Here is a 22625-nt window from a genome sequence, read left to right as displayed (position 1 = left end):
AACATCGGGGTACGTTTGTCTTTTTCAAACTTGATTGCTGCATTCTTAGTGTATATTCCTTGGAATGGAATTCCTGGGACAAATGGTAAGTCTTTTCTGAGCATTTTCACGATCCTCCATACTCCTTTCCACAATGGTTGAACTAATTTACATTCCCACCAGCAGTGTAGGAGGGTTCCCCTTTATCCACAGCCGCAACAACATTCGTTGTTGTTTGTCTTTTGAATGATAGCCATCCTTAGTGGTGTGAGGTGATAACTCATTGTAGTTTTAATTTACTTTTCTCTGATAATAAAGATGTGGAGCATCTTTTCATGTGTCTGTTGGCCATCTGTATTTGTTATTTGGAGAACTGTCTGTTCAGTTCCTCTGCCCATTTTTTTTATTGGATTATTTGCTTTTTGTTTGTGGAGGCATGTGAGCTCTTTATATATTTTGGGCGTCAAGCCTTTATCAGATGTGTAATTTACAAATATATTTTCCCATCCTGTAGGGCTTATTTCTGTTGTACTGATGGAGTCTATTGCTCTACAGAAGCTTTTCACCTTAATATATTCCCACTTGTTTGTTTTTGCTGTTGTTTTCCTTAGTCGGGAGATATGTTCAAAAAGAGGTCACTCATGTGTATGTCTAAGAGGATTCTGCCTATATTTTCTTCCAAGACTTTAATGGTTTCATGACTTACCTTCCGGTCTTTGATACATTTTGGATTTACTTTTGTGTATGGGGTTAGACCTCGGTCCAGTTTCATTCTCCTTCATGTAGCTGTCCAGATTTGCCAGTACAATCTGTTGAAGAGACTGTCATTATGCCATTGTATGTCAATGGCTCTTTTATCAAATATTAATTGACCACAAATATTTGGGTTAATGTCTGGAGTGTCTAGTCTGTTCCCCTAGTGTGCGGCTCTGTTCTTGGGCCAGTACCATATTGTCTTGATTACTATTTCTTTATAGTAGAGCTTGAAGTTGGTGAGTGAGATCCCCCCTACTTTATTCTTCTCTCTCAGTATTACTCTGGCTGTTCGGGGACTTTGGTGTTTCCGTATGAATTTTTCAATTATTTGTTCCAGTTCATTGTAGAATATTGCTGGTAATTTGATAGGAAAGCATCAAATCTGTATATTGCTTAGGGTAGGATGGCCATTTTCATGATATTAATTCTTCCTAGCCACGTTTATGTGTGAGTTTCCATTTGTTAGTGTCCCCTTTAATTTCTCTTAAGAGTGACCTGTTGTTTTCTGAGTATATGTCTATCACTTCTTTGGTTAGGTTTAATCCTAGGTATTTTATACTTTCTGCTGCCATTGTGAACGGAATTGTTTTCCAGATTTCTCTTTCTATTGGTTCATTGTTCGTGTACAGGAAAGCTACAGATTTCTGTGTGTTAATTTTCTGTCGCGCAACTTTGCTGTACCCCGATATGACCTCTAGTAGTTTTGGTGTGGGGTCTTTAGGGTTTTTTATGTACAATTTCATGTCGTTTGCAAATAGATACAGTTTAACTTCTCGTCTACCAATATGGATTCCTTGTGTTTCTTTGTTTTGTCTAATTGCTGTGGTTAGGACCTCGAGTACTGTGTTGAATAACAGTTGGGAGAGTGGTCATCCCTTTCTTGTACCCAATCGCAGAAGAGAAGCTTTCAGCTTCTCGCTGTTCTCTATGATGTGGGCTGTGGGTTTATCATATATGGCCTTTATTATGTTGAGGTACTTGCCCTCTATACACATTTAGTGGAGAGTGTTTATCATGAATGGTTGTAGAACTTTGTCGAATTCTTTTTTAGCATCTATGGAGATGATCATGTGGGTTTGTCTGTCTTTATGTTGATATGCTGGATGATGTTGATCAATTATCAAACGTCGTACCATCCCTGCATCCCTGGGGTTAATCCCACTTGGTCATGTTGTATGATCATTTGGATGTATTTTTGAATTGTTTTGCTAATATTTTGTTTTGTGTTTTTCATCTACGCTCATCAGGGATAATTGTCTGTAGGGTTTTTACTTTGGTACGGTTTTCACCTGGTTTTTCTATTGGAGTGATACTTGTTTCATAGACTGAGATTCGGAGTAATCCCTCCTCTTCTCTTTTTTGTAAAACTTTAATTAGTATGGGTATTATGTCTGATCTGTATGTATGATAAAATTCTGAGGTAAATCCATCTGTCCCGCGGATTTCTTCTTTGGTTGTTTTTTGCTTACTGATTCAATTCCGTTGCTGGTAATTGGTCTGTTAAGATTTTCTGTTTTTCTCTGGGTCAGCCATGGAAGGTTTTATTCTCCTAGGAAGTTGTCCATTTCTCCTTGGTTTCCCAGCTTATAAGCGTATAGGTTTTCACATTACTCTCTAATAATTCTTTGTATTTCTGTGGTGTCCGTCGTGGTTTTCCTTTTTATTTCTGATTCTGTAGATGTGTGTTGACTCTCTCTTCCTCTTAATAAGTCTGGCAAGAGGCTTAACTATCTTGTTTATTTTCCCGAAGAACCAGCTCTTGCTTTCGTTGATTTTTGCTAATGTTTTCTTCTCAACTTTACTTATTTCTTCTCTGATCTTTTTTTTTTAAGCAACCTTCTGTTGACCTTATGCCTCATTTGTTCTCCTTTTACCAATTTCCATAATTGTGTCATTAGACCATTCATTTGGGATTGTTCTTCCTTCTTTACATGTGACTGGATTGCTATATATTTTCCTCTTAAGACTGCTTTTGCCGTACCCACAGTAGTTTTGGCTTTGTGTTCTTGTCATTTGTTTCCATATAGAGCTGACTCTCCATTTTAATTTGTTCTTTGAGTTATTGATTGTTTAGGAGCATCTTGTTAAGCCTCCATGTATTTTTGAGCCTTTTCGCTTTCTTTCTACAATTTGTTTGTAGTTTGATGCATTTGTTGTCTGAAAAGTTGTTTGATAGGTTTTCAATCTTTTGGAATTTACTGAGGCTCCTTTTGTTGCCTACTCTGTGGTCTATTCTGGAGAATGTTTCTTGTGCACGTGAGAAAAAAGTGTGTCCTGATGATTTTGGATGTAGAGCTGTATAGATATTTAATAGGGCCATCTGTACTAGTGTGTTGTTCAGTGCTTCTGTGTCCTTACTTATTTTCTGTCCTTAGGATCTGTCCTTTGGAGTGAGTTGTGGGTTGAAGTCTCCGAAAGTGTATGCATTGCAGTCTATTTCCTCCTTTAATTCTGTTAGTATTTGTTTCACATATGCTGGTGCTCCTGTATTTTATTCATATATACTTATTATGGTTATATCCTCTTGTTGAACTGAGCTCTTCATCATTATGTAATGTCTTTATTTATCTTTAATTTTCTTTTTTCTTTCTTTCTTTCTTTTAATTTTTTGTGCTTTATACATGATTTGTTGTTTTATCCCACTTTTCTATGTTATTATGATTATAATTGTTATTAATATTTTTCAATAATAAGGTGAAGTGGTAGGTAGATGCAATATAAACGTAGAAAACATAGTTCAGTGACATAAGAGTGCACATATGGATGATCAGGTGTGTGCCTGTAAACTAAGTGTTAGTCCAAGCTAGACAAGGGCAATAAAACATCCACGGATGCAGATTTCTCTCAATACAAGGGCATTGAGGTTTGAAGCCTCACCTCTGTAGATTCCCAATTTCTCACATGATGGCCGCCCTTCGACTGTGCCTGTCTTAAATTGTTCCTCCCTTGAAGAATCTTCCCATCTCTGGCTAACAAGTCATCTTCCGGGACCATACAGGGAAATTTAAATTTGAAAAGTGAGATAGAAAAAATATTGTTTTTAAGGTTAGCTTTTTACTTCTTTGCATATTTATGCCATGTGGTTTCTGTGCCCAACTTTTCTCCTGAAGTATCTTAACCATTGGAAGAATTATCTTATGCGGTAAATTCGATATGAGGCACGACCTCTATTTAAGGTCTGTAATTAGCAAAGAAGAAGAAAAGCTATAGAAGTAGCAGACGGACGAAAACATGGGAAGATTATTTATTTCTTTGAAATATCTTCTTGTAGACTAACTTAAGCATGTATAGGTTTTAAACTACTAATTAAATTGCGCACACACATTAACATAGAAGGAATACACTTACATAACCAAAGCAGACCTATTATTACCAGCCATCTCCAGTGAAACCAAGAAAACCAGTTAGGCTTCTTAGGCATTTGTGAAAAATTATCTATGATATGATGGATATTGTCCAACTGAACTTGAACTATCTGAGAGAAATCAGACAAATTAAAACAACCGATTCCTGGGAACTGTTAACATCCCATATGCTCTTTTAACAGTAGATAGTCTGTAGTTGTAAGATTTTGGAGCGCTATAACTTGCACTTCTCCTATTTCTTGGTTGAGTTACAATAGTATAGACCCAGTGAAATTTGTTGTTTTACTGTATGCACAGGCCAGCTTAGATATTTCCTTCTCCATTCACATAGCAGGTATAGGAACTGGTGAGACGAATTCAGCTCCAACTGTAGCAGTGCCTGGATCTTTATTGGACTTTTTGATTATCGTCTTCTGGAATGACTCTTCCAGGGAGTGCTGAAGTGGGAAGTACTTCTTCATATCGTATCTTAGTTCGTTTTGTGGTTAGCCCAATTAGGCTTTGACCCACTTTATAAGCACAAAGAGACGTTTTGCCCCACACTTTTATATGCACTTTATACCATTGTGTAGAACTCATTGGAGGTCAACACACAGGAACTTCTTTTTTCTCAATAGAGAGGAATATTTTCAGAAAACTGTACCTCCACACCGATCATCTGCAAATCTTTAACTGATCAAAATTAAGGATCTTTTAGGCATGAATTCCTCGTTGATTTACAGTTAATTTTATTCTATCTGGAAGTTATCCCCCTTTTCTTTATTTTCTTTTTTTTCTCGTTAACATTAGTCTAAACTTACATGAAGAATATTTTGTTTTCTAGTCTCTCCCCTATACCTGGTCCCCACTGTTAACACCTTTCCAGTCACTGTCCCTCAGCAGAGCAAAATGTTGTAGAATAACTGCTTGTCTTCTCTGTGTTGTACAGCCCTTCCCTTTCTCCCACCCACCCCTATTAGCATGCTAATCTTAATACCCTCCTTCTACTTCCCCCCTTATCCCTCCCTAACCACGCATCCTCCCCACTCCCTTTCCCTTTGGTACCTGTTAATCCATTCTTGAGTTCTGTGAATCCGCTTCTGTTTTGTTCGTTCAGTTTTTCTTTCGTTTTTACAGTCCACAGATCTGTGAAATCATTTGGTATTTCTCTTTCTCTGCTTGGCTTATTTCACTGAGCTTAATACCCTCCAGCTCCATCCATGTTGCTGCGAATGGTAGGATTTGCACTCTTCTTATGGCTGAGTAAAATTCCATTTTGTTTATGTACCACATCTTCTATATCCATTCATCTACCAATGGATATTTATGTTGCTTCCAGTTCTTTGCTCTTGTAAATAGTGCTGCAATAAACATCGGGGTGCGTTTGTCTTTTTCAAACTTGATTGCTGCATTCTTAGTGTATATTCCTTGGAATGGAATTCCTGGGACCAATGGTAAGTCTTTTCTGAGCTTTTTCAGGATCCTCCATACTCCTTTCCACAATGGTTGAACTAATTTACATTCCCACCAGCAGTGTAGGAGGGTTCCCCTTTATCCGCAGCCGCAACAACATTTGTTGTTGTTTGTCTTTTGAATGATAGCCATCCTTAGTGTTGTGTGGTGATAACTCATTGTAGATTTAATTTACTTTTCTCTGATAATAAAGATGTGGAGCATCTTTTCATGTGTCTGTTGGCCATCTGTATTTGTTATTTGGAGAACTGTCTGTTCAGTTCCTCTGCCCATTTTTTTTATTGGATTATTTGCTTTTTGTTTGTGGAGGCATGTGAGCTCTTTATATATTTTGGGCGTCAAGCCTTTATCAGATGTGTAATTTACAAATATATTTTCCCATCCTGTATGGCTTCTTTCTGTTGTACTGATGGTGTCTACTGCTCTACAGAAGCTTTTCACCATAATATATTCCCACTTGTATGTTTTTGCTGTTGTTTTCCTTAGTCGGGAAATATGTTCAAGAAGAGGTCACTCATGTGTATTTCTAAGAGGATTCTGCCTATGTTTTCTTCCAAGACTTTAATGGTTTCATGACTTACCTTCCGGTCTTTGATATATTTTGGATTTACCTTTGTATATGGGGTTAGACCACGGTCCAGTTTCATTCTCCTTCATGTAGCTGTCCAGATTTGCCAGTACAATCTGTTGAAGAGATTGTCATTACGCCATTGTATGTCAATGGCTCCTTTATCAAATATTAATTGACCACAAATATTTGGGTTAATGTCTGGAGTGTCTAGTCTGTTCCCCTGGTGTGCGGCTCTGTTCTTGGGCCAGTACCATATTGTCTTGATTACTATGGCTTTATAGTAGAGCTTGAAGTTGGTGAGTGAGATCCCCCCTACTTTATTCTTCTCTCTCAGTATTACTCTGGCTGTTCGGGTTCTTTGGTGATTCCGTATGAATTTTTCAATTATTTGTTCCAGTTCATTGTAGAATGTTGCTGGTAATTTGATAGGAAAGCATCAAATCTGTATATTGCTTAGGGCAGGATGGCCATTTTCATGATATTAATTCTTCCTAGCCACGTTTATGGGTTAGTTTCCATTTGTTAGTGTCCCCTTTAATTTCTCTTAAGAGTGACCTGTTGTTTTCTGAGTATATGTCTATCACTTCTTTGGTTAGGTTTATTCCTAGGTATTTTATACTTTCCTCTGCCATTGTGAACGGAATTGTTTTCCAGGTTTCTCTTTCTATTGGTTCATTTTTCGTGTACAGGAAAGCTACAGATTTCTGTGTGTTAATTTTCTATCGCGCAACTTTGCTGTATCCCGATATGAGCTCTAGTAGTTTTGGTGTGGGGTCTTTAGGGTGTTTTATGTACAATTTCATGTCATCTGCAAATAGAGACAGTTTAACTTCTCGTCTACCAATATGGATTCCTTGTGTTTCTTTGTTTTGTCTAATTGCTGTGGTTAGAACCTCGAGTACTGTGTTGAATAACAGTGGGGAGAGTGGTCATCCCTTTCTTGTACCCAATCGCAGAAGAGAAGCTTTCAGCTTCTCGCTGTTCACTATGATGTGGGCTGTGGGTTTATCATATATGGCCTTTACTATGTTGAGGTACTTGCCCTCTATACACATTTAGTGAAGAGTGTTTATCATGAATGGTTGTAGAACTTTGTCGAATTCTTTTTCAGCATCTATGAAGATGATCATGTGGGTTTGTCTGTCTTTACGTTGATATGCTGGATGATGTTGATGGATTATCAAACGTCGTACCATCCCTGCATCCCTGGGGTTAATCCCACTTGGTCATGGTGTATGATCCTTTGGATGTATTTTTGAATTCGGTTTGCTAATATTTTGTTTTGTGTTTTTCATCTGCGCTCATCAGGGATAATTGTCTGTAGGGTTTTTTACTTTGGTACCGTTTTCAACTGGTTTTTCTATTGGAGTGATACTGGTTTCATAGACTGAGATTCGGAGTAATCCCTCCTCTTCTCTTTTTTGGAAAACTTTAATTAGTATGGGTATTATGTCTGATCTGTATGTATGATAAAATTCTGAGGTAAATCCATCTGTCACGGGGATTTTTTCTTTGGTTGTTTTTTGCTTACTTATTCAATTCCTTTGCTGGTAATTGGTCTGTTAAGATTTTCTGTTTTTTTCTGGGTAAGCCATGGAAGGTTTTATTCTCCTAGGAAGTTGTCCATTTCTCCTTGGTTTCCCAGCTTATAAGCGTATAGGTTTTCACATTACTCTCTAATAATTCTTTGTATTTCTGTGGTGTCCGTCGTGGTTTTCCTTTTTATTTCTGATTCTGTAGATGTGTGTTGACTCTCTCTTCCTCTTAATAAGTCTGGCAAGAGGCTTAACTATCTTGTTTATTTTCCCGAAGAACCAGCTCTTGCTTTCGTTGATTTTTGCTAATGTTTTCTTCTCAACTTTACTTATTTCTTCTCTGATCTTTTTTTTTTTAAGCAACCTTCTGTTGACCTTATGCCTCATTTGTTCTCCTTTTACCAATTTCGGTAATTGTGTCATTAGACCATTCATTTGGGATTGTTCTTCCTTCTTTACAAGTGACTGGATTGCTATATATTTTCCTCTTAAGACTGCTTTTGCCGTACCCACAGTAGTTTTGGCTTTGTGTTCTTGTCATTTGTTTCCATATAGAGCTGACTCTCCATTTTAATTTGTTCTTTGAGTTATTGATTTTTTAGGAGCATCTTGTTAAGCCTCCATGTATTTTTGAGCCTTTTCGCTTTCTTTCTACAATTTGTTTGTAGTTTGATGCATTTGTTGTCTGAAAAGTTGTTTGATAGGTTTTCAATCTTTTGGAATTTACTGAGGCTCCTTTTGTTGCCTACTCTGTGGTCTATTCTGGAGAATGTTTCTTGTGCACGTGAGAAAAAAGTGTGTCCTGTTGATTTTGGATGTAGAACTGTATAGATATTTATTAGGGCCATCTGTACTAGTGTGTTGTTCAGTGCTTCTGTGTCCTTACTTATTTTCTGTCCTTAGGATCTGTCCTTTGGAGTGAGTAGTGGGTTGAAGTCTCCGAAAGTGTATGCATTGCAGTCTATTTCCTCCTTTAATTCTGTTAGTATTTGTTTCACATATGCTGGTGCTCCTGTATTTTATTCATATATACTTATTATTGTTATATCCTCTTGTTGAACTGAGCTCTTCATCATTATGTAATGTCTTTATTTATCTTTTATTTTCCTTTTTCTTTCTTTCTTTCTTTAAATTTTTTGTGCTTTATACATGATTTGTTGTTTTATCCCACTTTTCTATGTTATTATGATTATAATTGTTATTAATATTTTTCAATATAAAGGTGAAGTGGTAGGTAGATGCAATATAAACGTAGAAAACATAGTTCAGTGACATAAGAGTGCACATATGGATGATCAGGTGTGTGCCTGTAAACTAAGTGTTAGTCCAAGCTAGACAAGGGCAATAAAACATCCACGGATGCAGATTTCTCTCAATACAAGGGCATTGAGGTTTGAAGCCTCACCTCTGTAGATTCCCAATTTCTCACATGATGGCCGCCCTTCGACTGTGCCTGTCTTAAATTGTTCCTCCCTTGAAGAATCTTCCCATCTCTGGCTAACAAGTCATCTTCCGGGACCATACAGGGAAATTTAAATTTGAAAAGTGAGATAGAAAAAATATTGTTTTTAAGGTTAGCTTTTTACTTCTTTGCATATTTATGCCATGTGGTTTCTGTGCCCAACTTTTCTCCTGAAGTATCTTAACCATTGGAAGAATTATCTTATGCGGTAAATTCGATATGAGGCACGACCTCTATTTAAGGTCTGTAATTAGCAAAGAAGAAGAAAAGCTATAGAAGTAGCAGACGGACGAAAACATGGGAAGATTATTTATTTCTTTGAAATATCTTCTTGTAGACTAACTTAAGCATGTATAGGTTTTAAACTACTAATTAAATTGCGCACACACATTAACATAGAAGGAATACACTTACATAACCAAAGCAGACCTATTATTACCAGCCATCTCCAGTGAAACCAAGAAAACCAGTTAGGCTTCTTAGGCATTTGTGAAAAATTATCTATGATATGATGGATATTGTCCAACTGAACTTGAACTATCTGAGAGAAATCAGACAAATTAAAACAACCGATTCCTGGGAACTGTTAACATCCCATATGCTCTTTTAACAGTAGATAGTCTGTAGTTTTAAGATTTTGGAGCGCTATAACTTGCACTTCTCCTATTTCTTGGTTGAGTTACAATAGTATAGACCCAGTGAAATTTGTTGTTTTACTGTATGCACAGGCGAGCTTAGATATTTCCTTCTCCATTCACATAGCAGGTATAGGAACTGGTGAGACGAATTCAGCTCCAACTGTAGCAGTGCCTGGATCTTTATTGGACTTTTTGATTATCGTCTTCTGGAATGACTCTTCCAGGGAGTGCTGAAGTGGGAAGTACTTCTTCATATCGTATCTTAGTTCGTTTTGTGGTTAGCCCAATTAGGCTTTGACCCACTTTATAAGCACAAAGAGACGTTTTGCCCCACACTTTTATATGCACTTTATACCATTGTGTAGAACTCATTGGAGGTCAACACACAGGAACTTCTTTTTTCTCAATAGAGAGGAATATTTTCAGAAAACTGTACCTCCACACCGATCATCTGCAAATCTTTAACTGATCAAAATTAAGGATCTTTTAGGCATGAATTCCTCGTTGATTTACAGTTAATTTTATTCTATCTGGAAGTTATCCCCCTTTTCTTTATTTTCTTTTTTTTCTCGTTAACATTAGTCTAAACTTACATGAAGAATATTTTGTTTTCTAGTCTCTCCCCTATACCTGGTCCCCACTGTTAACACCTTTCCAGTCACTGTCCCTCAGCAGAGCAAAATGTTGTAGAATAACTGCTTGTCTTCTCTGTGTTGTACAGCCCTTCCCTTTCTCCCACCCACCCCTATTAGCATGCTAATCTTAATACCCTCCTTCTACTTCCCCCCTTATCCCTCCCTAACCACGCATCCTCCCCACTCCCTTTCCCTTTGGTACCTGTTAATCCATTCTTGAGTTCTGTGAATCCGCTTCTGTTTTGTTCGTTCAGTTTTTCTTTCGTTTTTACAGTCCACAGATCTGTGAAATCATTTGGTATTTCTCTTTCTCTGCTTGGCTTATTTCACTGAGCTTAATACCCTCCAGCTCCATCCATGTTGCTGCGAATGGTAGGATTTGCACTCTTCTTATGGCTGAGTAAAATTCCATTTTGTTTATGTACCACATCTTCTATATCCATTCATCTACCAATGGATATTTATGTTGCTTCCAGTTCTTTGCTCTTGTAAATAGTGCTGCAATAAACATCGGGGTGCGTTTGTCTTTTTCAAACTTGATTGCTGCATTCTTAGTGTATATTCCTTGGAATGGAATTCCTGGGACCAATGGTAAGTCTTTTCTGAGCTTTTTCAGGATCCTCCATACTCCTTTCCACAATGGTTGAACTAATTTACATTCCCACCAGCAGTGTAGGAGGGTTCCCCTTTATCCGCAGCCGCAACAACATTTGTTGTTGTTTGTCTTTTGAATGATAGCCATCCTTAGTGTTGTGTGGTGATAACTCATTGTAGATTTAATTTACTTTTCTCTGATAATAAAGATGTGGAGCATCTTTTCATGTGTCTGTTGGCCATCTGTATTTGTTATTTGGAGAACTGTCTGTTCAGTTCCTCTGCCCATTTTTTTTATTGGATTATTTGCTTTTTGTTTGTGGAGGCATGTGAGCTCTTTATATATTTTGGGCGTCAAGCCTTTATCAGATGTGTAATTTACAAATATATTTTCCCATCCTGTATGGCTTCTTTCTGTTGTACTGATGGTGTCTACTGCTCTACAGAAGCTTTTCACCATAATATATTCCCACTTGTATGTTTTTGCTGTTGTTTTCCTTAGTCGGGAAATATGTTCAAGAAGAGGTCACTCATGTGTATTTCTAAGAGGATTCTGCCTATGTTTTCTTCCAAGACTTTAATGGTTTCATGACTTACCTTCCGGTCTTTGATATATTTTGGATTTACCTTTGTATATGGGGTTAGACCACGGTCCAGTTTCATTCTCCTTCATGTAGCTGTCCAGATTTGCCAGTACAATCTGTTGAAGAGATTGTCATTACGCCATTGTATGTCAATGGCTCCTTTATCAAATATTAATTGACCACAAATATTTGGGTTAATGTCTGGAGTGTCTAGTCTGTTCCCCTGGTGTGCGGCTCTGTTCTTGGGCCAGTACCATATTGTCTTGATTACTATGGCTTTATAGTAGAGCTTGAAGTTGGTGAGTGAGATCCCCCCTACTTTATTCTTCTCTCTCAGTATTACTCTGGCTGTTCGGGTTCTTTGGTGATTCCGTATGAATTTTTCAATTATTTGTTCCAGTTCATTGTAGAATGTTGCTGGTAATTTGATAGGAAAGCATCAAATCTGTATATTGCTTAGGGCAGGATGGCCATTTTCATGATATTAATTCTTCCTAGCCACGTTTATGGGTTAGTTTCCATTTGTTAGTGTCCCCTTTAATTTCTCTTAAGAGTGACCTGTTGTTTTCTGAGTATATGTCTATCACTTCTTTGGTTAGGTTTATTCCTAGGTATTTTATACTTTCCTCTGCCATTGTGAACGGAATTGTTTTCCAGGTTTCTCTTTCTATTGGTTCATTTTTCGTGTACAGGAAAGCTACAGATTTCTGTGTGTTAATTTTCTATCGCGCAACTTTGCTGTATCCCGATATGAGCTCTAGTAGTTTTGGTGTGGGGTCTTTAGGGTGTTTTATGTACAATTTCATGTCATCTGCAAATAGAGACAGTTTAACTTCTCGTCTACCAATATGGATTCCTTGTGTTTCTTTGTTTTGTCTAATTGCTGTGGTTAGAACCTCGAGTACTGTGTTGAATAACAGTGGGGAGAGTGGTCATCCCTTTCTTGTACCCAATCGCAGAAGAGAAGCTTTCAGCTTCTCGCTGTTCACTATGATGTGGGCTGTGGGTTTATCATATATGGCCTTTACTATGTTGAGGTACTTGCCCTCTATACACATTTAGTGAAGAGTGTTTATCATGAATGGTTGTAGAACTTTGTCGAATTCTTTTTCAGCATCTATGAAGATGATCATGTGGGTTTGTCTGTCTTTACGTTGATATGCTGGATGATGTTGATGGATTATCAAACGTCGTACCATCCCTGCATCCCTGGGGTTAATCCCACTTGGTCATGGTGTATGATCCTTTGGATGTATTTTTGAATTCGGTTTGCTAATATTTTGTTTTGTGTTTTTCATCTGCGCTCATCAGGGATAATTGTCTGTAGGGTTTTTTACTTTGGTACCGTTTTCAACTGGTTTTTCTATTGGAGTGATACTGGTTTCATAGACTGAGATTCGGAGTAATCCCTCCTCTTCTCTTTTTTGGAAAACTTTAATTAGTATGGGTATTATGTCTGATCTGTATGTATGATAAAATTCTGAGGTAAATCCATCTGTCACGGGGATTTTTTCTTTGGTTGTTTTTTGCTTACTTATTCAATTCCTTTGCTGGTAATTGGTCTGTTAAGATTTTCTGTTTTTTTCTGGGTAAGCCATGGAAGGTTTTATTCTCCTAGGAAGTTGTCCATTTCTCCTTGCTTTCCAAGCTTATAAGCGTATAGGTTTTCACATTACTCTCTAATAATTCTTTGTATTTCTGTGGTGTCCGTCGTGGTTTTCCTTTTTATTTCTGATTCTGTAGATGTGTGTTGACTCTCTCTTCCTCTTAATAAGTCTGGCAAGAGGCTTAACTATCTTGTTTATTTTCCCGAAGAACCAGCTCTTGCTTTCGTTGATTTTTGCTAATGTTTTCTTCTCAACTTTACTTATTTCTTCTCTGATCTTTTTTTTTTTAAGCAACCTTCTGTTGACCTTATGCCTCATTTGTTCTCCTTTTACCAATTTCGGTAATTGTGTCATTAGACCATTCATTTGGGATTGTTCTTCCTTCTTTACAAGTGACTGGATTGCTATATATTTTCCTCTTAAGACTGCTTTTGCCGTACCCACAGTAGTTTTGGCTTTGTGTTCTTGTCATTTGTTTCCATATAGAGCTGACTCTCCATTTTAATTTGTTCTTTGAGTTATTGATTTTTTAGGAGCATCTTGTTAAGCCTCCATGTATTTTTGAGCCTTTTCGCTTTCTTTCTACAATTTGTTTGTAGTTTGATGCATTTGTTGTCTGAAAAGTTGTTTGATAGGTTTTCAATCTTTTGGAATTTACTGAGGCTCCTTTTGTTGCCTACTCTGTGGTCTATTCTGGAGAATGTTTCTTGTGCACGTGAGAAAAAAGTGTGTCCTGTTGATTTTGGATGAAGAACTGTATAGATATTTATTAGGGCCATCTGTACTAGTGTGTTGTTCAGTGCTTCTGTGTCCTTACTTATTTTCTGTCCTTAGGATCTGTCCTTTGGAGTGAGTAGTGGGTTGAAGTCTCCGAAAGTGTATGCATTGCAGTCTATTTCCTCCTTTAATTCTGTTAGTATTTGTTTCACATATGCTGGTGCTCCTGTATTTTATTCATATATACTTATTATTGTTATATCCTCTTGTTGAACTGAGCTCTTCATCATTATGTAATGTCTTTATTTATCTTTTATTTTCCTTTTTCTTTCTTTCTTTCTTTTAATTTTTTGTGCTTTATACATGATTTGTTGTTTTATCCCACTTTTCTATGTTATTATGATTATAATTGTTATTAATATTTTTCAATATAAAGGTGAAGTGGTAGGTAGATGCAATATAAACGTAGAAAACATAGTTCAGTGACATAAGAGTGCACATATGGATGATCAGGTGTGTGCCTGTAAACTAAGTGTTAGTCCAAGCTAGACAAGGGCAATAAAACATCCACGGATGCAGATTTCTCTCAATACAAGGGCATTGAGGTTTGAAGCCTCACCTCTGTAGATTCCCAATTTCTCACATGATGGCCGCCCTTCGACTGTGCCTGTCTTATATTGTTCCTCCCTTGAAGAATCTTCCCATCTCTGGCTAACAAGTCATCTTCCGGGACCATACAGGGAAATTTAAATTTGAAAAGTGAGATAGAAAAAATATTGTTTTTAAGGTTAGCTTTTTACTTCTTTGCATATTTATGCCATGTGGTTTCTGTGCCCAACTTTTCTCCTGAAGTATCTTAACCATTGGAAGAATTATCTTATGCGGTAAATTCGATATGAGGCACGACCTCTATTTAAGGTCTGTAATTAGCAAAGAAGAAGAAAAGCTATAGAAGTAGCAGACGGACGAAAACATGGGAAGATTATTTATTTCTTTGAAATATCTTCTTGTAGACTAACTTAAGCATGTATAGGTTTTAAACTACTAATTAAATTGCGCACACACATTAACATAGAAGGAATACACTTACATAACCAAAGCAGACCTATTATTACCAGCCATCTCCAGTGAAACCAAGAAAACCAGTTAGGCTTCTTAGGCATTTGTGAAAAATTATCTATGATATGATGGATATTGTCCAACTGAACTTGAACTATCTGAGAGAAATCAGACAAATTAAAACAACCGATTCCTGGGAACTGTTAACATCCCATATGCTCTTTTAACAGTAGATAGTCTGTAGTTGTAAGATTTTGGAGCGCTATAACTTGCACTTCTCCTATTTCTTGGTTGAGTTACAATAGTATAGACCCAGTGAAATTTGTTGTTTTACTGTATGCACAGGCCAGCTTAGATATTTCCTTCTCCATTCACATAGCAGGTATAGGAACTGGTGAGACGAATTCAGCTCCAACTGTAGCAGTGCCTGGATCTTTATTGGACTTTTTGATTATCGTCTTCTGGAATGACTCTTCCAGGGAGTGCTGAAGTGGGAAGTACTTCTTCATATCGTATCTTAGTTCGTTTTGTGGTTAGCCCAATTAGGCTTTGACCCACTTTATAAGCACAAAGAGACGTTTTGCCCCACACTTTTATATGCACTTTATACCATTGTGTAGAACTCATTGGAGGTCAACACACAGGAACTTCTTTTTTCTCAATAGAGAGGAATATTTTCAGAAAACTGTACCTCCACACCGATCATCTGCAAATCTTTAACTGATCAAAATTAAGGATCTTTTAGGCATGAATTCCTCGTTGATTTACAGTTAATTTTATTCTATCTGGAAGTTATCCCCCTTTTCTTTATTTTCTTTTTTTTCTCGTTAACATTAGTCTAAACTTACATGAAGAATATTTTGTTTTCTAGTCTCTCCCCTATACCTGGTCCCCACTGTTAACACCTTTCCAGTCACTGTCCCTCAGCAGAGCAAAATGTTGTAGAATAACTGCTTGTCTTCTCTGTGTTGTACAGCCCTTCCCTTTCTCCCACCCACCCCTATTAGCATGCTAATCTTAATACCCTCCTTCTACTTCCCCCCTTATCCCTCCCTAACCACGCATCCTCCCCACTCCCTTTCCCTTTGGTACCTGTTAATCCATTCTTGAGTTCTGTGAATCCGCTTCTGTTTTGTTCGTTCAGTTTTTCTTTCGTTTTTACAGTCCACAGATCTGTGAAATCATTTGGTATTTCTCTTTCTCTGCTTGGCTTATTTCACTGAGCTTAATACCCTCCAGCTCCATCCATGTTGCTGCGAATGGTAGGATTTGCACTCTTCTTATGGCTGAGTAAAATTCCATTTTGTTTATGTACCACATCTTCTATATCCATTCATCTACCAATGGATATTTATGTTGCTTCCAGTTCTTTGCTCTTGTAAATAGTGCTGCAATAAACATCGGGGTGCGTTTGTCTTTTTCAAACTTGATTGCTGCATTCTTAGTGTATATTCCTTGGAATGGAATTCCTGGGACCAATGGTAAGTCTTTTCTGAGCTTTTTCAGGATCCTCCATACTCCTTTCCACAATGGTTGAACTAATTTACATTCCCACCAGCAGTGTAGGAGGGTTCCCCTTTATCCGCAGCCGCAACAACATTTGTTGTTGTTTGTCTTTTGAATGATAGCCATCCTTAGTGTTGTGTGGTGATAACTCATTGTAGATTTAATTTACTTTTCTCTGATAATAAAGATGTGGAGCATCTTTTCATGTGTCTGTTGGCCATCTGTATTTGTTATTTGGAGAACTGTCTGTTCAGTTCCTCTGCCCATTTTTTTTATTGGATTATTTGCTTTTTGTTTGTGGAGGCATGTGAGCTCTTTATATATTTTGGGCGTCAAGCCTTTATCAGATGTGTAATTTACAAATATATTTTCCCATCCTGTATGGCTTCTTTCTGTTGTACTGATGGTGACTACTGCTCTACAGAAGCTTTTCACCATAATATATTCCCACTTGTATGTTTTTGCTGTTGTTTTCCTTAGTCGGGAAATATGTTCAAGAAGAGGTCACTCATGTGTATTTCTAAGAGGATTCTGCCTATGTTTTCTTCCAAGACTTTAATGGTTTCATGACTTACCTTCCGGTCTTTGATATATTTTGGATTTACCTTTGTATATGGGGTTAGACCACGGTCCAGTTTCATTCTCCTTCATGTAGCTGTCCAGATTTGCCAGTACAATCTGTTGAAGAGATTGTCATTACGCCATTGTATGTCAATGGCTCCTTTATCAAATATTAATTGACCACAAATATTTGGGTTAATGTCTGGAGTGTCTAGTCTGTTCCCCTGGTGTGCGGCTCTGTTCTTGGGCCAGTACCATATTGTCTTGATTACTATGGCTTTATAGTAGAGCTTGAAGTTGGTGAGTGAGATCCCCCCTACTTTATTCTTCTCTCTCAGTATTACTCTGGCTGTTCGGGGTCTTTGGTGATTCCGTATGAATTTTTCAATTATTTGTTCCAGTTCATTGTAGAATGTTGCTGGTAATTTGATAGGAAAGCATCAAATCTGTATATTGCTTAGGGCAGGATGGCCATTTTCATGATATTAATTCTTCCTAGCCACGTTTATGGGTTAGTTTCCATTTGTTAGTGTCCCCTTTAATTTCTCTTAAGAGTGACCTGTTGTTTTCTGAGTATATGTCTATCACTTCTTTGGTTAGGTTTATTCCTAGGTATTTTATACTTTCCTCTGCCATTGTGAACGGAATTGTTTTCCAGGTTTCTCTTTCTATTGGTTCATTTTTCGTGTACAGGAAAGCTACAGATTTCTGTGTGTTAATTTTCTATCGCGCAACTTTGCTGTATCCCGATATGGGCTCTAGTAGTTTTGGTGTGGGGTCTTTAGGGTGTTTTATGTACAATTTCATGTCATCTGCAAATAGAGACAGTTTAACTTCTCGTCTACCAATATGGATTCCTTGTGTTTCTTTGTTTTGTCTAATTGCTGTGGTTAGAACCTCGAGTACTGTGTTGAATAACAGTGGGGAGAGTGGTCATCCCTTTCTTGTACCCAATCGCAGAAGAGGAGCTTTCAGCTTCTCGCTGTTCACTATGATGTGGGCTGTGGGTTTATCATATATGGCCTTTATTATGTTGAGGTACTTGCCCTCTATACACATTTAGTGAAGAGTGTTTATCATGAATGGTTGTAGAACTTTGTCGAATTCTTTTTCAGCATCTATGAAGATGATCATGTGGGTTTGTCTGTCTTTACGTTGATATGCTGGATGATGTTGATGGATTATCAAACGTCGTACCATCCCTGCATCCCTGGGGTTAATCCCACTTGGTCATGGTGTATGATCCTTTGGATGTATTTTTGAATTCGGTTTGCTAATATTTTGTTTTGTGTTTTTCATCTGCGCTCATCAGGGATAATTGTCTGTAGGGTTTTTTACTTTGGTACCGTTTTCAACTGGTTTTTCTATTGGAGTGATACTGGTTTCATAGACTGAGATTCGGAGTAATCCCTCCTCTTCTTTTTTTGGAAAACTTTAATTAGTATGGGTATTATGTCTGATCTGTATGTATGATAAAATTCTGAGGTAAATCCATCTGTCACGGGGATTTTTTCTTTGGTTGTTTTTTGCTTACTTATTCAATTCCTTTGCTGGTAATTGGTCTGTTAAGATTTTCTGTTTTTTTCTGGGTAAGCCATGGAAGGTTTTATTCTCCTAGGAAGTTGTCCATTTCTCCTTGCTTTCCAAGCTTATAAGCGTATAGGTTTTCACATTACTCTCTAATAATTCTTTGTATTTCTGTGGTGTCCGTCGTGGTTTTCCTTTTTATTTCTGATTCTGTAGATGTGTGTTGACTCTCTCTTCCTCTTAATAAGTCTGGCAAGAGGCTTAACTATCTTGTTTATCTTCCCGAAGAACCAGCTCTTGCTTTCGTTGATTTTTGCTAATGTTTTCTTCTCAACTTTACTTATTTCTTCTCTGATCTTTTTTTTTTTAAGCAACCTTCTGTTGACCTTATGCCTCATTTGTTCTCCTTTTACCAATTTCGATAATTGTGTCATTAGACCATTCATTTGGGATTGTTCTTCCTTCTTTACAAGTGACTGGATTGCTATATATTTTCCTCTTAAGACTGCTTTTGCCGTACCCACAGTAGTTTTGGCTTTGTGTTCTTGTCATTTGTTTCCATATAGAGCTGACTCTCCATTTTAATTTGTTCTTTGAGTTATTGATTGTTTAGGAGCATCTTGTTAAGCCTCCATGTATTTTTGAGCCTTTTCGCTTTCTTTCTACAATTTGTTTGTAGTTTGATGCATTTGTTGTCTGAAAAGTTGTTTGATAGGTTTTCAATCTTTTGGAATTTACTGAGGCTCCTTTTGTTGCCTACTCTGTGGTCTATTCTGGAGAATGTTTCTTGTGCACGTGAGAAAAAAGTGTGTCCTGTTGATTTTGGATGTAGAACTGTATAGATATTTATTAGGGCCATCTGTACTAGTGTGTTGTTCAGTGCTTCTGTGTCCTTACTTATTTTCTGTCCTTAGGATCTGTCCTTTGGAGTGAGTAGTGGGTTGAAGTCTCCGAAAGTGTATGCATTGCAGTCTATTTCCTCCTTTAATTCTGTTAGTATTTGTTTCACATATGCTGGTGCTCCTGTATTTTATTCATATATACTTATTTTTGTTATATCCTCTTGTTGAACTGAGCTCTTCATCAGTATGTAATGTCTTTATTTATCTTTTATTTTCCTTTTTCTTTCTTTCTTTCTTTTAATTTTTTGTGCTTTATACATGATTTGTTGTTTAATCCCACTTTTCTATGTTATTATGATTATAATTGTTATTAATATTTTTCAATATAAAGGTGAAGTGGTAGGTAGATGCAATATAAACGTAGAAAACATAGTTCAGTGACATAAGAGTGCACATATGGATGATCAGGTGTGTGCCTGTAAACTAAGTGTTAGTCCAAGCTAGACAAGGGCAATAAAACATCCACGGATGCAGATTTCTCTCAATACAAGGGCATTGAGGTTTGAAGCCTCACCTCTGTAGATTCCCAATTTCTCACATGATGGCCGCCCTTCGACTGTGCCTGTCTTATATTGTTCCTCCCTTGAAGAATCTTCCCATCTCTGGCTAACAAGTCATCTTCCGGGACCATACAGGGAAATTTAAATTTGAAAAGTGAGATAGAAAAAAATATTGTTTTTAAGGTTAGCTTTTTATTTCTTTGCATATTTATGCCATGTGGTTTCTGTGCCCAACTTTTCTCCTGAAGTATCTTAACCATTGGAAGAATTATCTTATGCGGTAAATTCGATATGAGGCACGACCTCTATTTAAGGTCTGTAATTAGCAAAGAAGAAGAAAAGCTATAGAAGTAGCAGACGGACGAAAACATGGGAAGATTATTTATTTCTTTGAAATATCTTCTTGTAGACTAACTTAAGCATGTATAGGTTTTAAACTACTAATTAAATTGCGCACACACATTAACATAGAAGGAATACACTTACATAACCAAAGCAGACCTATTATTACCAGCCATCTCCAGTGAAACCAAGAAAACCAGTTAGGCTTCTTAGGCATTTGTGAAAAATTATCTATGATATGATGGATATTGTCCAACTGAACTTGAACTATCTGAGAGAAATCAGACAAATTAAAACAACCGATTCCTGGGAACTGTTAACATCCCATATGCTCTTTTAACAGTAGATAGTCTGTAGTTGTAAGATTTTGGAGCGCTATAACTTGCACTTCTCCTATTTCTTGGTTGAGTTACAATAGTATAGACCCAGTGAAATTTGTTGTTTTACTGTATGCACAGGCCAGCTTAGATATTTCCTTCTCCATTCACATAGCAGGTATAGGAACTGGTGAGACGAATTCAGCTCCAACTGTAGCAGTGCCTGGATCTTTATTGGATTTTTTGATTATCGTCTTCTGGAATGACTCTTCCAGGGAGTGCTGAAGTGGGAAGTACTTCTTCATATCGTATCTTAGTTCGTTTTGTGGTTAGCCCAATTAGGCTTTGACCCACTTTATAAGCACAAAGAGACGTTTTGCCCCACACTTTTATATGCACTTTATACCATTGTGTAGAACTCATTGGAGGTCAACACACAGGAACTTCTTTTTTCTCAATAGAGAGGAATATTTTCAGAAAACTGTACCTCCACACCGATCATCTGCAAATCTTTAACTGATCAAAATTAAGGATCTTTTAGGCATGAATTCCTCGTTGATTTACAGTTAATTTTATTCTATCTGGAAGTTATCCCCCTTTTCTTTCTTTATTTTCATTTTTTTCTCGTTAACATTAGTCTAAACTTACATGAAGAATATTTTGTTTTCTAGTCTCTCCCCTATACCTGGTCCCCACTGTTAACACCTTTCCAGTCACTGTCCCTCAGCAGAGCAAAATGTTGTAGAATAACTGCTTGTCTTCTCTGTGTTGTACAGCCCTTCCCTTTCTCCCACCCACCCCTATTAGCATGCTAATCTTAATACCCTCCTTCTACTTCCCCCCTTATCCCTCCCTAACCACGCATCCTCCCAACTTCCTTTCCCTTTGGTACTTGTTAATCCATTCTTGAGTTCTGTGAATCCGCTTCTGTTTTGTTCGTTCAGTTTTTCTTTCGTTATTACAGTCCACAGATCTGTGAAATCATTTGGTATTTCTCTTTCTCTGCTTGGCTTATTTCACTGAGCATAATACCCTCCAGCTCCATCCATGTTACTGCGAATGGTAGGATTTGCACTCTTCTTATGGCTGCGTAAAATTCCATTTTGTTTATGTACCACATCTTCTATATCCATTCATCTACCAATGGATATTTAGGTTGCTTCCAGTTCTTTGCTCTTGTAAATAGTGCTGCAATAAACATCGGGGTGCGTTTGTCTTTTTCAAACTTGATTGCTGCATTCTTAGTGTATATTCCTTGGAATGGAATTCCTGGGACCAATGGTAAGTCTTTTCTGAGCTTTTTCAGGATCCTCCATACTCCTTTCCACAATGGTTGAACTAATTTACATTCCCACCAGCAGTGTAGGAGGGTTCCCCTTTATCCACAGCCGCAACAACATTTGTTGTTGTTTGTCTTTTGAATGATAGCCATCCTTAGTGTTGTGTGGTGATAACTCATTGTAGATTTAATTTACTTTTCTCTGATAATAAAGATGTGGAGCATCTTTTCATGTGTCTGTTGGCCATCTGTATTTGTTATTTGGAGAACTGTCTGTTCAGTTCCTCTGCCCATTTTTTTTATTGGATTATTTTCTTTTTGTTTGTGGAGGCATGTGAGCTCTTTATATATTTTGGGCGTCAAGCCTTTATCAGATGTGTAATTTACAAATATATTTTCCCATCCTGTAGGGCTTCTTTCTGTTGTACTGATGGTGTCTACTGCTCTACAGAAGCTTTTCACCATAATATATTCCCACTTGTATGTTTTTGCTGTTGTTTTCCTTAGTCGGGAAATATGTTCAAGAAGAGGTCACTCATGTGTATTTCTAAGAGGATTCTGCCAATGTTTTCTTCCAAGACTTTAATGGTTTCATGACTTACCTTCCGGTCTTTGATACATTTTGGATTTACCTTTCTATATGGGGTTAGACCACGGTCCAGTTTCATTCTCCTTCATGTAGCTGTCCAGATTTGCCAGTACAATCTGTTGAAGAGATTGTCATTACGCCATTGTAT

Source organism: Manis pentadactyla, chromosome Y (assembly GCF_030020395.1).
Source record: "Manis pentadactyla isolate mManPen7 chromosome Y, mManPen7.hap1, whole genome shotgun sequence".
Classification (NCBI taxonomy): Eukaryota; Metazoa; Chordata; class Mammalia; order Pholidota; family Manidae; genus Manis; species Manis pentadactyla.
Note: the sequence above shows the minus strand (reverse complement) of the source record.